Source organism: Podarcis melisellensis (genome assembly GCF_964234715.1).
Source record: "Podarcis melisellensis genome assembly, chromosome: 2".
NCBI classification, from domain to species: domain Eukaryota; kingdom Metazoa; phylum Chordata; class Lepidosauria; order Squamata; family Lacertidae; genus Podarcis; species Podarcis melisellensis.
In genome coordinates, this window is record NC_138529.1 from 124,707,250 (window position 1) to 124,723,770 (window position 16,521).

Here is a 16,521-nt window from a genome sequence, read left to right on the forward strand (position 1 = left end):
TTAGGGCCCAGGGGGAGCAAGGTTGGATTGTAGAGGGACCGAACAATTATTATCTGTGAAATCTATCCCATGGAGTGGTCTCTTACAGAAGATTTTTCAGTTTGGGAAAATATCACTTCGTTAAAATACATCAAAGGTAAAGGGACCCCTGACCATTAGGTCCAGTCATGTTCGATTCTGGGGCACAGCACTCATCTTGCTTTATTTGCCAAGGGAGCCAGCGTACAGCTTCAGGGACTGAAGCAGGACCTGAAGGAATTTATCCTTATGCTTTTCATATAATCAGTTATCCATATAATCAGTTATCAGTTATCCATATATCCATATATATCCATATATAACCAGATATTTATATGATGATTTTATATAATCCATGTTTGAATCGTGAAAGCTTCTGCAAAAGCTTATAGCAAATTGCTTAAATCTGGACTTCCGGTCGGCGCCAGCGTTTAATGGCGGTCTCTGCCTCGAGCTCCGAGGAGAGACTGCTCCGCAAGTTCGGGTCTTACCCGCTACGGCGAGCGGGGGACCCCTAAAATCACGGGCGCTGAAGCCTGTGAGCAAGGAGACTCGGTGGGCACCTTTGCGCCCCCCGGTACTGTGAAAGAGCCTTTTTAAAGGCTCCGGAGCGGCATCGGGTGTGAGCGCGGTGCTGAGAGTCGCTACCCAGCCTGCGGAGTGAAGCCGCGTCGCCATTGACGGAGAACGCCGATTCCTTCCTGAAACTACAATTTGACCGTAACACCCGTGAGTAAGAACAACATTTAAGGCAATAACGGGACAAAAATTTTGGATTTGGCTGAAAACGGGCAAGGCATTAAATCAAGGAAGTCTGCCTCCCCGAAACTGCATGATTTGATAAGCAACGGGAAATCAAGCTGCATTTAAACGTAAAATCCTTCTACTAGCTCAACCCGACATCGAAAGCGATCCTCTCCCCCCCCCTGGGCAGGAGGAGGGGGGATGAGAAAATTGATCAAATATACCTGCTTTAGACTGTATTAGAAAAAAAACCCCCCACCGCCGGTCTCCTCTGGCAGAGACTGCCGGAGCTACATTGTATCGCTTGAATAGAAGGACCTGTCAAAAGCTGTCAAAAACTGAACTGCAGATACAAATGACTTTATCTGATACAAAATAGTGATTTTGGCATGCTGAGAACATTATAACACCCCTGATAGTTACAAAGGGGGTCTGTGTGGAACTGTTGGACTACTTTGCTACTTGCTTTAAACTTCCTTGTAACTTTTCATGACCAGACTCTGCTTTGCTGCCCCTAGAGGGGAAGAGTGACATTCTTTTAGTGTTCCATTGAAGGGAAATAGTGGGATTTTCCACTTCAAAATCCTTCCCGTGAGAACGACCTTGGCTATGAGCAAGCAGCCAGAGGAAGTGTCAACAAGATCTAAAACCAGACAAGCTCAAGCACAAGCACAAAAGAAAAGAGCCTCTACGGCAGGACTACCAGCTGCACAGGAAAAAGTAGCAACAGCATCAATGGAATCTATGACACAGGCACTACTTAAAATAAACCAATCCCTAGAGGCACTGACCAGACAATCCACGGATAACTCCAAAAAGCTAACAGAACTCTCAACAAGACTAGACTCAAATACAACTATTTTGGCATCACATACTGATTCCTTGAATAAATTATTGGAGGAGAGTGCAGAGACAAGAAGAATTGCAGAGACGGCCCAAGAATCTGTACAGGAAATTAAAGAGAGATTTACACCAATTGAAAAGAAGGTTGGGGAACATGATGCAGCTCTGGCTTTGATAGAACTAGAGAAGAAAGGGAAAAATTTAAAACTGAGACTTGTTCCTGAGGAGGAGGGGGGCAATCTGAAGGAATTTCTCACAAACAACATTCATGAATTTTGGCTTGATGATTGGGAAGGAGAAGATGATTTTGGAATAACCGCAGCCTTTCGGCTGGGCAGGAGACAAGGCAGAAAACCAAGGGATTGTCTAATTACACTGAGATCTAGAGAAGAGAGAGACAAAATCTTAGACTTACACTATAAGAAATCTCTGGAAATAAAGAACTCTCAAATACAGATCTTCAAGGATATCCCTCGGTACATTCTACAGGTGAGGACCTATTTTAAAGACCTTGCTGACCTGCTGAAAAGAAACAACATCCCATTTAGGTGGGAATTTCCACAAGGATTGTCCTTTACCTTCAATGGGAAGAAGGTAAAGATTAAAACAATACAGGACAAGAACCAATTTCTAGACAGATTCTCAGAAGACTTACAAAAAGGAACTGTGAGTGTAAAGGAACCAACTGACATTGCCAATTTATCATTTGGACTTGATTCACTATCAATTGAAGAACAACTCCGTGGTGCAGTCGGAGGAACAGACACCCAACAATAAAGATGTCTCTGCAGCTGCTAAGTTGGAATTGTAACGGTCTTAACCTCCCCAGAAAAAGGAAACAAGTTTTTCATATCTTAAAGAAAGAACAATTGGACTTAATATGCCTCCAAGAAACACATATTGCAAGGGTACATAGGAAACTCCTTATAAACAGAAGATTAGGCCTTGAATTTATATCATCGGATAAAGTTAAAAAAAGAGGCGTAGTAATGTATATTAAAGAAAGACTGGCTCCTAAAATGATATTTAAAGATGAGCAAGGAAGATATTTGGCAGTTGAAATTCAATTACAAGGGGGAAAACTTTTAATTGTAGGAGTGTATGCCCCTAATGATGGGAAGGCGGAATTCTTTAAGAAGCTGCATGAGACTCTAGCAGATTTCATGGACTATAAAATTGTGATGTTGGGTGATATGAACGGAGTAGTCTCCACGAACATGGATAAGGCACAAAGACTTGTGATTTCCAAAGATGGGAGACTACCAAAGACCTTCTTTGAAATGACTGACACCATGGACCTTATAGATATCTGGAGAGCAAGGAACCCTCTGGAAAGAGAGGGAACCTTCTTCTCCGAAGCAAAAATGACATGGACTAGGATCGACCAAATTTGGATCTCCAGCAATCTGGCACCAAGAGTGAAAAAAACAGAAATCTGCCCTAAAACATGCTCCGACCACAATGCCGTGAAGATGGAAATGAGATTAACAACAACGGGAACATTTAGATGGAGAATGAATGACACTCTCTTAAGAGATGAAGAAATTTACCAGAAGGCCCAAAAAACATTAAAGGACTATTTTGAAATAAATTTGAGAACAGAAATGGAGAAAAGAACAATTTGGGACGCAAGCAAAGCTGTGATGCGCGGTTTCCTCATTCAACAGAATTCCTTAAAGAAGAAAAGACAAAAGGAGAAAGAAGAGAAAATACTGGAAAAAATGAAAGAAGCAGAGAAAAAACTGAGATCTAATCCAAAATCACAACAACTATTGAGAGAAATAAAATACTATCAGACACAATATATGGAATTGATGAACCAAGAAATAGAATGGAAAATAAGACAGATGAAGCAAAAGACTTTTGAATCAGCAGACAAATGTGGGAAACTGCTAGCATGGCAACTGAAAAAAAGACAAAAACAGAACACTGTGACATCTCTTGAAGAAGAGGGGAAAATTATTACTAGACCAAACGAGATAAGTAATTGCTTCCAGAGCTTCTTCAAGAAATTGTACAATCAAGGGCCAATAGATAATCAAAAGATGGAGGAATTTATTGGAAAATATGGACTATCAAGGATATCAGAACAAAGCAGAAGGATCTTAAATGGGAGAATAACAGAACAAGAAATAGAGAGCGCCATTCAGAACATGAAAGTGGGGAAATCACCAGGACCAGACGGCTTAACGGCAAGATATTATAAAACCTTAAAGGACTGGCTAATTCAACCGTTAAAAGAGGTTTGCAATCAAATTCTAGAAGGGAAAAGGGCCCCTGAATCGTGGAAGGAGGCATTTATCTCACTTATACCGAAGACAGAGACTGGGAAAAATCAGGTTAAAAACTACCGGCCTATATCCTTACTAAATGTGGATTATAAAATTTTTGCAGACATCTTGGCAAAGAGATTTAAAGGAGTTTTAGCAGGGGAGATTCATAAGGACCAAGCGGGCTTTCTCCCAGGAAGATACATGTCAAATAATGTGAGGAACATTTTAGACATTTTGGAGTTGCTGGAAAGGGAGATTAATAGAAAAGCAGTTTTGATTTTTGTGGATGCGGAGAAAGCATTTGACAACATCTGTTGGAGCTTTATGAGGAAGAATCTCCATGGGATGGGGGTAGGCCAGGGATTTGAAAACGGTATAGGTGCGATATATTCTGAACAAAGAGCTAAACTAATTGTGAATGGTATGGTCATGGATGAAATCCCAATAGAAAAAGGGACACGACAGGGATGCCCAATATCACCCCTTCTCTTTATATCGGTCCTGGAGGTCTTGCTGAACATGATTCGAGTGGACCCGCTGGTTAAAGGGGTTCAGGTCGGAGTGAAACAATACAAATTAAGGGCCTATGCAGATGATCTAGTCTTAACATTGCAACAGCCAGATGAGAGTACTAAAAGAGTGTTAGAACTAATTGAAACATTTGGTCAAGTGGCAGGGTTCAAACTGAATAAGCAAAAAACGAAAGTGTTGGGGAAAAATTTAACATCGGAAGAGAAAGATAGCTTTCAGAGCGTAACTGGTCTGGAAATAGTAAAGAAAGTGAAATATCTGGGGGTAGAGGTAACACCAAAAAATGTTAACTTATTTAAGGATAATTATGAAAAATGTTGGATGCGTATCTATGGTATGACAAGGTGAAAGTACATAAGAGTTTTAAAAACCATATTGTCAGAAAGGCGTTGTATAATGTCTGGATCAGATATAAAGATCTGTTAGAAAGTAAAACCCCCAGATGGTTATCACCAATGGAAGCAAAGGCAGTTAAAAAACTAAATATGGACCCCGGTTGGTTAAAATATTCTGAAATTTTGGAGCATGATGGTGATAAATATAAACTTAAGAGCCATGAGAAGCTAAAGCCAAATATTCGAGACTGGCTACATTACCATCAGATAAATGAAGTATTCAAGCAAGACAGGAAGATAGGCTTTCAGAGTGAGAGGTCCAAGCTAGAAACAGAGCTATTAGAACCCAATACTAAGAATCTCTCTAGAATGTATAATCTGCTGTTGAAATGGAATGTACAGGACGAAACGGTAAAATCAGCAATGATTAAGTGGGCGCAAGATGTAGGTCATGATATTATGTTTGCTGACTGGGAACAGTTATGGACCACCGGTATGAAATTCACGGCATGTTCTGCTTTGAAAGAAAACATAATGAAAATGATCTACAGGTGGTACATGACCCCAGTCAAGCTGGCTAAGATCTATCATTTGCCTGATAATAAATGTTGGAAATGTAGAGAGTCTGAAGGAACCTTCTATCACCTTTGGTGGACCTGCCCAAAGATCAAGGCCTACAGGGAAATGATCTATAATGAAATCAAAAAAGTCCTGAAGTGGACATTTCCTAAAAAACCAGAGGCCTTCCTCCTGGGCATGGTGGGCCAATTGGTGCCAAGGAAGGATAGGACATTTTTTATGTATGCTACTACAGCAGCAAGAATACTACTAGCAAAGTATTGGAAGATGCAAGAACTACCCACCCTGGAAGAATGGCAAATAAAGGTGATCGAATATATGGGACTGGCAGAGATGACCGGCAGAATCCGTGACCAGAGGAAGGAGGCGGTGGAGGAGGACTGGAAGAAATTTAAAGTGTATCTTGAGAACTATTGTCAAATAAAAGACTGATGAGATGTCGAGGGATAAGAAACAAAGACTTACAGCTGTAAACTATAAATTATAGGGAAGAAACTTAAGGAGGTGATATGTAAAAAAGGATCGAAGGGTTGCTAGAGAGAATTGTGAAATAAGGATGCAGAACAGGAGAGGTATGGGGAAGTCGTTTAGTTCGTAGGATGTTTTGTGTTTTTTCCTTTTTTGTTTTCTTTTTTCTTTTTTGATGTTGTATTGTTGTATGTTTATCTTGTGGAAACTCAATAAAAATTATTTAAAAAAAACAAAAACAAATTGCTTAAATCTGAAAAAATCCTAAATGAACTCTGCCCCAGTACCCTTCCTTGTTCTTTTCAATGTCTCGCTAACCAAAGGGGGGCAGCAATAAATCTGATGTGCTGGCACTTTCCCCCCTTGTCCAGACAAGGTCTGAGCAGTTAAAACAGGAAGTTGCTAAGCGCAGAATGTATAGCAGATGGCCGCGTAGGAGCACAACAGCCGAAGTTCCTTTTCTCAAATTTTCTGTTTCTTACCATAAATCTGGGGAAAAGGTTAAAACTGCATGTTCAGACTGAAAAAGCAGAAGTTGGGAGGGAACTCTTTACATGATCAGAAGAGGCAAGGCTGGAATGCGCTCATTAGCTTTATTTTTGCTGCCGTTTGCAATTGTATCGGATTATGTCATGATCTATGAAGTATGTACTCAGGTATAAAGCTTCTGGGCGCTAGAGCCCGGGGCCCAGTCTTTTGGAAAGAATTCCACTGGGTCAATTATTGCTCAGCAATAAACCTCACTTTCTTTTTCTTCACTGCTGCGTCTGTCAATTCTTGGACACTATTTGAGAGGGTCACAGGTACTTCAAAATCCTTGCAACCGGACATGTGGCCAGCATGACTAAGCCGCTTCTGGTGAACCAGAGCAGTGCACGAAAACACCGTTTACCTTCCCACCAGAGCAGTACTTATTTATCTACTTGCTCTTTGACGTGCTTTCAAACTGCTAGGTTGGCAGGAGCTGGGACCGAGCAACGGGAGCTAACCTCGTTATGGGGATTCAAACCGCTGACCTTCTGATCAGCAAGCCCTTGGCTCTGTGGTTTAACCCACACTGCCACCCGCATCCCATACATTACATGTGTCTTAATTTTATCTAAACAAAGGAAAGCTGGAAGACAGCCCAGAGTCCTGGAAGGTAAGATGGCGGAATGAAATGAGGTCTTTAAGCAGAGGCTTGACAACCATATGTCAGGAGTGCTCTGATGGTGTTTCCTGCTTGGCAGGGGGTTGGACTCGATGGCCCTTGTGGTCTCTTCCAACTCTGTGATTCTATGAAATAGGGCTGTCTGAGGAGGGACAACAAGAAGAACAAAATTTTCATCTTGGATGTTAAAATTTGGTATTGTATCAATTATTAATGAAATTATTAATGAAAAATTAATAATAATAGTAATAAAGACTTTGGAGAATTAGAGGAAACATGACAAGCAGGAGGAGGAGGGAGAGGAGTAAAGGGACAAAAAATAGAGGACATTGGGGTGGATCTGAAAGTGCTCTTGTGGAACATAAATGGACTTAAGAATGAAACCAAAAGAAACCTTATAACATAAATCTTGCTAAAACAAAAATTGGACATTATATATTTGCAGGAAACACACAGAAAAAACCAAGAAAAGGGAAGTGGTTTTGTATATTAACCCCAAATTAGATTTCAAACAAATATTTAAGGATAGGAAAGGCAGAATAATAGGGGTGGAGGTCAAATTAGCAGAGAACAATGGATGGAGGCTGGGCCAGGAAATAGGTCTACCTTCTGGAAGAAATCACAGGTTCAGAAGGGCCCCCAGGGGCCATCTAGTCCAACCCCCTGCAAGGCAGGGATTGCAGCAAACTCCCAAGAACAAACCAGGCGAGAGTGGAATTGGGGAGATTGGGGGCAAGTTGTATCTCCACTCCCCAACGATTCAGCCCCTTTCCCAGACTTCAGACTGGCTGAATTGGAAGGGACCCCCAAGGGCCATCTAGACCCCCCTGCAATGCAGACCTACTCCCCTCCACCTCCCTCATACCCGATATCCACTTCTTCCTGCCAGGACCCATTGGGGGGGGGGCTCATTCTGCAGTGGCTTCTTGGGATCCCAAGCACCACTCTCTTCTGTTTCAGCTTGGGGGGCTTTGCCCTCCCAGTATCTCAGGAGGACTTATTTTTTGGGTGGGGGGAGAGAAAGAGGGAGGTCTGTATGTGTGGGGTCAGACAATCAAGGAAACTTGCAAAACGCCAAGCCAGCAAGTTATGGAAACCCCAGAGCTGCCCTGATGGACCCTGCAACATTGCAAATTGTAGCAGAAACCCCCCCACCCCAATCATTCTGTTTGTACAAACTTCACACACACTCACACTCACACACTACATACGCCACACTTCTGTTATAAATTCATAAGAAAATCAACCATACATCGGATTTGCACTGTTCCATTTTTATTCTACTCCATGAAGGAAAGACTACAAAATGGGGAAGATTTGATACAGGGCAGCCATAATCCCTTCACCATCCCAGCACATCCACAGGAGCCCTGCCCAGTTATGGCTATGCCAACCCTGATGATCCCAGACAGAAGACCATCAAGATCACAAAGAACTTGCATATGGGAGTGGATTCAGCATGGACTGAAACAAAGGACACTGATCAGATCTTCCCTCTGGGGGCAGGAAACTGCAAACTCCCCTTTGTCTCCTGGAAGTGACTCATGGGGAGGGGGGAAAGGAGGAACCAGCCAGGTGACAGGACACTCAGGTTACCACCAACTCCTCCCTCAACCCCTCCTTTCTGTGATGTATGCATGATGTTTCTGGGGGTGGGCTTGACCTAGGGGATGGGAATTTCAAAAGTTTTTATAAGGTCTTGCACACCATTTTTCTGTGTCTTTTCTCTCACCTGCAAGTGAGGGGAGTACCCTGTTGCAACAGTTCAATAAAGGCCAAGCCTACAGGCTGCTGATTTGCTCCAATTTACTCTGGTTGGTGTCCTTACTTTTTGTCCAAGGGAGCCCTCGGATTTTTCCGGTAACAGTTTGGCGACCATGCTCAGGGACACTTGGTTCTCCTGCGAAGGTGAGGAGGGAGATAGAGGGGATTGGGCGCCACTGGGCATCCTTAGCCCAGGGATCCTTCTTCCTCTCCCTGCCTCCTCTTTGCGGGCGGTAATCAATCGTCACCAAAAGCCCAGCCAGGGGGAGCAAAGGCAAGGTCAAGCCGGCTAAAAAGAAAAGGATCCCGGGATCCGCGGGGGACATCTTCGAACGTGAGTATGGTTTGAAGTAAATACATTGGGAGGGGGGTGGGAGAAGCAGCGTCCCCACAACAGCCAGACTTTCCTTCTTTCATTTCTGACGTTGCCCCTCGGAGTCAGCCGGGTGCGTCTTAAACTCCCCCCTTTTCTCCCCCGATTCTCCCCTTTCGGATAGTGGCCAGGGAAATCGCGGAACTTTACTGTCGGACGTTACCTCTCGGAGTCGGCCGGGTGCATCTTAAACTTTCCCTTTTCTCCCCCAATTTCTTTTTCGGAATGTGGCCCTGAAATTGTGGTACTTTTACTGTTTTTCGACGTTACCTTTTGGAGTCGTCCAGGAACGTCTTAATCTCTTTTTCCTTTTCTCCCCCGTTTTCCGTTGTGGAGCGCAATCTGGGAAAACGCGGCACTTTGTCCTTTCTCTGATGTCTTCCCTTGGAGTCGTCCGGTGGCATATTATATCTTTATTAAACAGGCTTTAAAAAGACATTAAAAAAAGACATACATACATACAAATACAAATACCGAGTCAAGAACAGACAAAGAACAGAATACATGAAAAACAAAACAAAAAAAGAGAAAAGCAGAAAAAAACAAGACCTCCGTCCAACTCAGTTTGGGTTACATAAACTTATACAATTTCTGCAGTTGTTTTGGCAGTAATTCTACACTCTAAACGTCGTAAGTGTTAACTACTGTCTACTGTTATATAGTTAATTCCCAGATTAATCTCAATATAATTTAGGAATTTGTTCCACTCATTTTTTAATTTGACCATATTATGGTGCCTAATTCTTTGTGTTAAACTCGCTAGTTCTATATATTGAAACAATTTCACTTGCCAATCTCTAATCGAGGGCATTTCGGGAGATTTCCACTTCTGTGCTATTAAAATCCTTGCCGCCGCCGTGGCATATTGGAAGAAGGTTTGGTCTACATTTTTTATTTCCTCCTCAATCATGCCCAAAAGAAACACCTCGGGAATTTTAGGGAAATTATACTTCAAAATCTTTTTCAACTCCTCGTAAATTTGCCCCCAGAATCTCTTAACCACATCGCAAGTCCACCATACATGAAAAAAGGTTCCCACCTTATCTCTACATCTCCAACAAATATCGGTATTCCTGTACATCTTTCCTAGCTTTGCCGGGGTCAGATACCAGCGATGCATCATTTTTTCTAAGTTTTCTTGAAGGGTTGCACAGGCCGTAAACTTCATACCCTTTTCCCACAGAGTCTGCCATTTGTTGAAATCCACCTTGTACCCGAGGTCCCTATCCCATTCAACCATCGCACCTTTCACCACATCCTCTTTGGTGTCCCATTCCAGTAATTGTTTATACATTTTAGAGAGGAGTTTATTACTACTTTCTAGAATTTCCACTTGGTATTTCGATTTTTTTTCACTCATCCCTAGTTTTTTATGTTCACCCCAGAGTGCGTTAATTTGGTGAAAGTGTAGCCACTCCTTAATTTTATCCTACATCTCCTCATAAGGCCTAATTTTCCATCCCTCTTCCGTTTTAACTAATAGATCTTCATATGTCCACCTTTCCCCTGTCATATTTAATTTTTTAATTTTAACGATGTCAATCGGGGAGAGCCACCAGGGGGTACCCTTCTCAATCACATTTTTATATCTATTCCAGACTTCCAGTAGCGGGCCTCTGATGATGTGGTTGGAAAAGCCCTTGTGGACCTTCCCTTTCTCCTGCCACAAGTAGGCATGCCAGCCAAATCTTATATTAAAGCCCTCTAAATCTAGCATGTCTGCGTTCTTTAAAATGGCCCATTCCTTTATCCAACATAGGCAAACTGCCTCGTAATAAAGCTTTATACTCGGGACTGCGAAGCCACCTCTATCTCTGGTGTCCGTGAGATATTTAAACTTGACTCTGGCCCTTTTCCCCTGCCATATAAACTTAGCTATGATTTTTTGCCAGTTCTTAAAACAAGTAGTACCTTTGATTACTGGAATATTCTGGAATAGGAATAGTAATTTCGGGAGGACACACATCTTTATCGCAGCCATCCTTCCTGTCCACGATAATGTCAGCCTATGCAAAGTATCTAAATCCTTCTTAATTTCCTGCCATACCTTATTATAGTTATCTTCCACAAGGTTTATATTTTTCGGTGATAACCAGATTCCCAAGTATTTTACCCTGCTCACGACCTTGATTCCGGTCTTTTGCTCCAACCTGATTTTTACATGTTCATCCAAATTCTTTGTTAAGATTTTAGTTTTTTTCCTGTTTAGTTTAAATCCTGACAATTTGCCAAAATCCTCTAAAAGTTCTATTGCACAACTAGCACTGTCCAGAGGGTTCTCTAGAGACAAGACCAGGTCATCGGCATACGCCTTTAGCTTAAATTCCTTTTCCCCGATTTTTACCCCCCTTACATTTAACGTTTCCCTTAATTTATTTGCAATAACCTCCAAAACCATAATAAATAACAGGGGTGACAGGGGGCAGCCCTGTCTTGTCCCTTTCATGATCGCGAAGGGCTTGGATAGATTATTATTAATGATCAGCCTAGCCCGTTGCCCTGAGTATATGGCCTTGATGCCTTCCATATAAGGACCTTCTATTCCTGCCATTTTCATACATTGTAATAAAAATTCCCACGAAACATTATCGAAGGCCTTCTCGGCGTCAATGAATATCAGGGCTGCCGGGATGTCTGTCCTCATATCAAGGTATTCAATAATATTCAATATGTGACGGACGTTATCTTTCTGCTGCCTATTAGGTAGGAATCCCGCTTGGTCTTTATGAATGTATTTCTTTAGATGTTTCTTAAGTCTATTAGCCATAATATCGGCAAAAATCTTATAGTCACTATTGAGCAGTGAAATTGGCCTATAGTTTCTTATATCTGTTTTTTCCTTTTCCGTTTTTGGTATTAAAGTAATAAATGCCTCTTTCCAAGAATCAGGGATCCTCCCACCTTGAAGGATGTTGTTAATAACGTCCGTAAGCACCGGCGCTAGGAGTTCCCCTAACGTTTTATAGTACTTTGATGACAAACCATCCGGCCCAGGAGCCTTGCCGGGCTTCATCCTATTAATAGCTTCCTTCACCTCCTCTATTGTAATATTCTTCTGCACTATCCTCTTCTGTTAGGTATTTCCCCCCACCTTGATCCAAGTAGTTTCTTATTTCTGTACTATCTTCCTCTCCTTTTTCATACAGCTTCTCAAAGAATTGGATGAACCTTTTTTCTATCTCGTCTGGGTCTTCGGTCATGTTATCCTCCGTTGCAAGTTTATTAATCACGTTTTGTTTGTTCCTTTTTCTTAGCTGCCACGCAAGTAGCTTTCCCATTTTATTTGCCGACTCAAAATATTTCTGCCTCGAATAAACTTTAAGATCTTAACAGATGCAAAGGATAGAGGGGGGTTTGCCCTGCCGGACCTGAAACTTTATTATGAATCGGCAGCGTTCTGCTGGCTGAAACAATGGCTGCTTCTTGAGAACACAGACATTTTGGATCTGGAAGGGTACGACAACAGATTTGGTTGGCATGCATATATATGGTACGACAAGGTAAAAATACATAAAGGTTTTAAAAACCATATTGTGAGGAAAGCACTATACAATGTTTGGATAAGATACAAAGATCTACTGGAAAGTAAAACTCCCAGGTGGCTATCACCAATGGAAGCTAAAGAGACAAAAAAACTTAATATGGAGTCCAAATGGCCAAAATATTGCGAAATTTTAGAGCAAGATGGTGAAAGGGTTAAATTACAGAGTTATGACAAATTAAAGTCTAAAGTACGAGATTGGTTGCACTACCTTCAGATAAACGAGGTATTTAAACAGGACAGGAAAATAGGTTTTCAGATGGAGAGGTCGAAATTAGAAACAGAATTGTTAGAACCCAATACTAAGAACTTGTCAAGAATGTATAACTTGCTGCTGAAATGGAATACACAAGATGAAACAGTAAAATCAGCTATGATCAAATGGGCACAAGACATAGGTCATGACATTATGTTTGATGACTGGGAAAGGTTATGGAATACTGGTGTTAGATTTACGGCTTGTAATGCTTTGAGAGAAAACATAATGAAAATGATCTACAGGTGGTACATGACCCCAGTCAAACTTGCAAAAATTTATCATTTGCCCAATAATAAATGTTGGAAATGTAATGAGGCTGAAGGTGCTTTCTATCACCTTTGGTGGACCTGCCCGAAGATTAAAGCCTACTGGGAAATGATCTATAATGAAATTAAAAAGGTCCTTAAATGGACATTTTCTAAAAAACCAGAGGCTTTTCTCCTGGGCATGGTGGGCCAATTGGTGCCAAGGAAGGACAGAACTTTTTTTATGTATGCTACCACAGCAGCAAGAATTCTTCTGGCAAAGTATTGGAAGACGCAGCAGCTACCCACTCTGGAAGAATGGCAAGCGAAGGTGATTGACTACATGGGAATGGCAGAGATGACCGGCAGAATCCGTGACCAGGGGAGCGAGACAGTGGAAGAAGATTGGAAGAAATTTAAAACATACCTTAAAAATTGTTGTAACATTGAGGAGTACTGAGATGTTATGGTATTAAGAAACAGAGAATTGCAGCTGTAAATCATAAATTTAAGGGAATTATAAAGAAGATGAGTTAATTAATTAAATGGAGGGTTGCTGTTAAAAGGAAAAATAAGGATGCAGAAAAAGGGAGGTATGGGGAAGTCCGGGAAATAAGGTGAAGGAAAATGAGTTTATGAAATTATACATGTTTATTTGTTTGTACGTTTTGTTTTGTTTTATTGTTTGCTTTTATTACATGTTTGGAAAACTAATAAAAATCATTTAAAAAACAAAAAAAACCCAAAATATTTCTGCCTCATAAATTTAATTCTCCATTCTACCTCCTGATTTAATAAGGCTGAATATTGTGACTGCAGTACTTTAGAAACTTGAATAATCTCTTCATCTCCCGGGTTTATAATTAATTTCCTCTCGCAGTCTCTTAGCTGGGTGAGGATCTCTTCTTTCTTTTGTTCCCTTAATTTCCTTCTATGACTATTTTGTTGTATTAAGAAACCCCTTAGGACCGCCTTCCCGGCGTCCCAAGCTATATCTATAGGGGTGTCTCTATTCAAGTTTAAGTCAAAGTAATCTTTCAAGGTACTTTTAGCCTTTTCCGTCACCTCTTCAATTTCAAGTAAATATTCATTCATCCTCCACATATACTGTCCTTTTACTGCATTTTTTATTTCCAAGGCTAAAGGGCAGTGGTCTGAAAGGGTCCTGGGTTGAATTTCACATTTTATTACACTCAAAGATACTGCCCTTGAAACCCAGATCTGGTCAATTCTGCCCAAGCTCTGGTGGGACTTAGAATAGTGGGTGAACTGCTTTATAGTCGGATTTTTGTGCCTCCAGATATCAGTTAATGCTAAGTTCTCTACCATATCATTGAAGGATTTCGGAAGTTTCCCTCGATCTGACCTCCCCTTCTTTTCACTTCTATCCATATCCGGTACTGGAACACCATTCATATCCCCCAACAGAATTAATTTGTGGTCTTCAAACTCTAACAAAATACACTCTAATTTCTCAAAAAACTCAGTTCTATTTGTATTCGGGGCATAGACCGTTACAACATTAATTCCCCCCCCCCCGGTAATTTAATTGGATTTGCAGTATTCTTCCTTCATCATCTTTACAAATTAATACAGGGGCCCACTTTTCTTTAACATAAATCACCACCCCTTTTTTCTTATTTATCTCCGAGTTAACAAATTCTACCCCCAGTTTTTTATTCACCAAAATATGCTTATGCTTCTTAGCAATATGGGTTTCCTGAAAGCAGATCACATCATACTTCTTATTTTTCAAAGCTTTCTCAATTGTATTCCTCTTGACCTTCTCATTCAACCCATTCACATTCCAAGACAGAAATTTTAATGTATCAGCTATTATTTACCTTTAACTATTACGAACTCTCTGATCAAAAACTCAAGCTATAAACTGGCGCCTTTGTTTCCTGGGGACTCCTCCTCTTCTGCCGCCCCTTCTCCCACCACGGCCTCATCTTCTTCATCTCCTGATTCCTCCACCCTCTCCTCCCTCCCCTGCCCTTTCTCCTGCCCTTTCTCCCTCTCTTCCTCCTCTCCCATCTCTCTGGCCCTCACTCTATTTTCTACCTTCCCAAGATCTTTCTCATACCTTCTCATAAACTTCTCCACCTCCTGTGGTCTTCAAGCTCTAACAAAATACGCTCTACTTTCTCAAAAAACTCAGTTCTATTTGTATTCGGGGCATAGACCGTTACAACATTAATTCCCCCCCCCCGGTAATTTTTTATCTTTATAGAAGAAGGTGACCCCTTCTGGGAACTCCCATCTAAATTGAATACCATTCCTCTTCAAGGCGGCCACCAGATGTTTATACCCTTCTCTTTTATGTAGCAGTCTAACTGGTATTTCTTTATAGATAATAATAGGCCTGCCATCAATTCTTAATTTGTTATGGTAGCTCGTTCTTAAAATTAGGTTTTTCATCTCCAGTGAGTTGAGGATCACTAAGCAATCCCCCAGGAATTTATTGATTTTTAAATGTTGCGGTTTTGTCAATCTGAATATATTCTCTACTGCAAGAGCCATCTCTTCTTTTAAACCCAACCACCGCGAGAGTTCCTTGATCATTTTCCCTTTTATGTCCTCATTTCTTTCCTCAGCTACCCCCCTAAATTTGAGGTGAAGCTGTTTTTGCCGCATATCTGCCATGGCCAAATTATCCCAAATCCTTTCTTGTGATATATTTATCTCTCTTAGCTCCTCTTTCATCCTAGCAGAATCCTTTTTCTGTTCTCTCATCTCTTTCTGCAATTTTTTATTAGATTCCTCAATTATTTTGGATTTTGCAGATAGCTCTTGAATCTTAGTTGAGAGTTCTCCAACAGCTCCTTCGATCTTTTTATCAATCATCTCCTGTACTTCTCCCAGTTTAGTTTCCATATGTAACTCATTTTGCTTAAATTCCTCCTTTATTCTCGCCCATAAATTATCTAAATCTTTAATTTCCTCCTGGCGCGATGATTTCCTATCCCCTGGCGTACCACCCCCTCTTTTCACTTCCTTTCTGTCCTTCCACATCCTTCCTGGATCTCTCCCTCAGCAGTTTCACATTCTTCTCCCCTCCTCCCCCCAGACCAAAAAAAAAAAAACCCAAAAAAGAAACCAAAATAATCCTCCAATTTAGACACCCCCCTCGTCGCAGTTCCTCAATCTCGATATATCGAGAGCTGGTAGTCCCCAAGTGGTCCCAGAGAGAGATTCAAGAGGAGAAGCGCCAAGTGATTTTACCCCAAATCCCTGGGAGTCTCTCTCGCTAAACGCTTACTCCTTCTCAGATCAGGGCCGGTCCCAAGTTGTGGTGGTGATGAATATTACTAATCCAGAGTCGGGCCTTAATGGCGAATTGTCCAATATGGTCCGAATCCGATTACCCGGTAGTTCCGCCAGTAATCTCGCCCGTA

At 41.4% G+C, this 16,521-nt stretch overlaps 1 protein-coding gene and 1 long non-coding RNA gene across 11 annotated transcripts in view; one reads left to right on the forward strand and one right to left on the reverse strand.

The window, feature by feature from the left end:
• LOC309365341 overlaps positions 1–16,521 on the reverse strand; it is a 44,106-nt gene that overhangs the window by 19,291 nt on the left and 8,294 nt on the right. The gene's annotated exons all lie outside the window — the stretch shown is intronic.
• Positions 1–16,521, forward strand: part of LOC309364438 (uncharacterized protein) — a 218,263-nt gene that overhangs the window by 18,614 nt on the left and 183,128 nt on the right. The gene's annotated exons all lie outside the window — the stretch shown is intronic.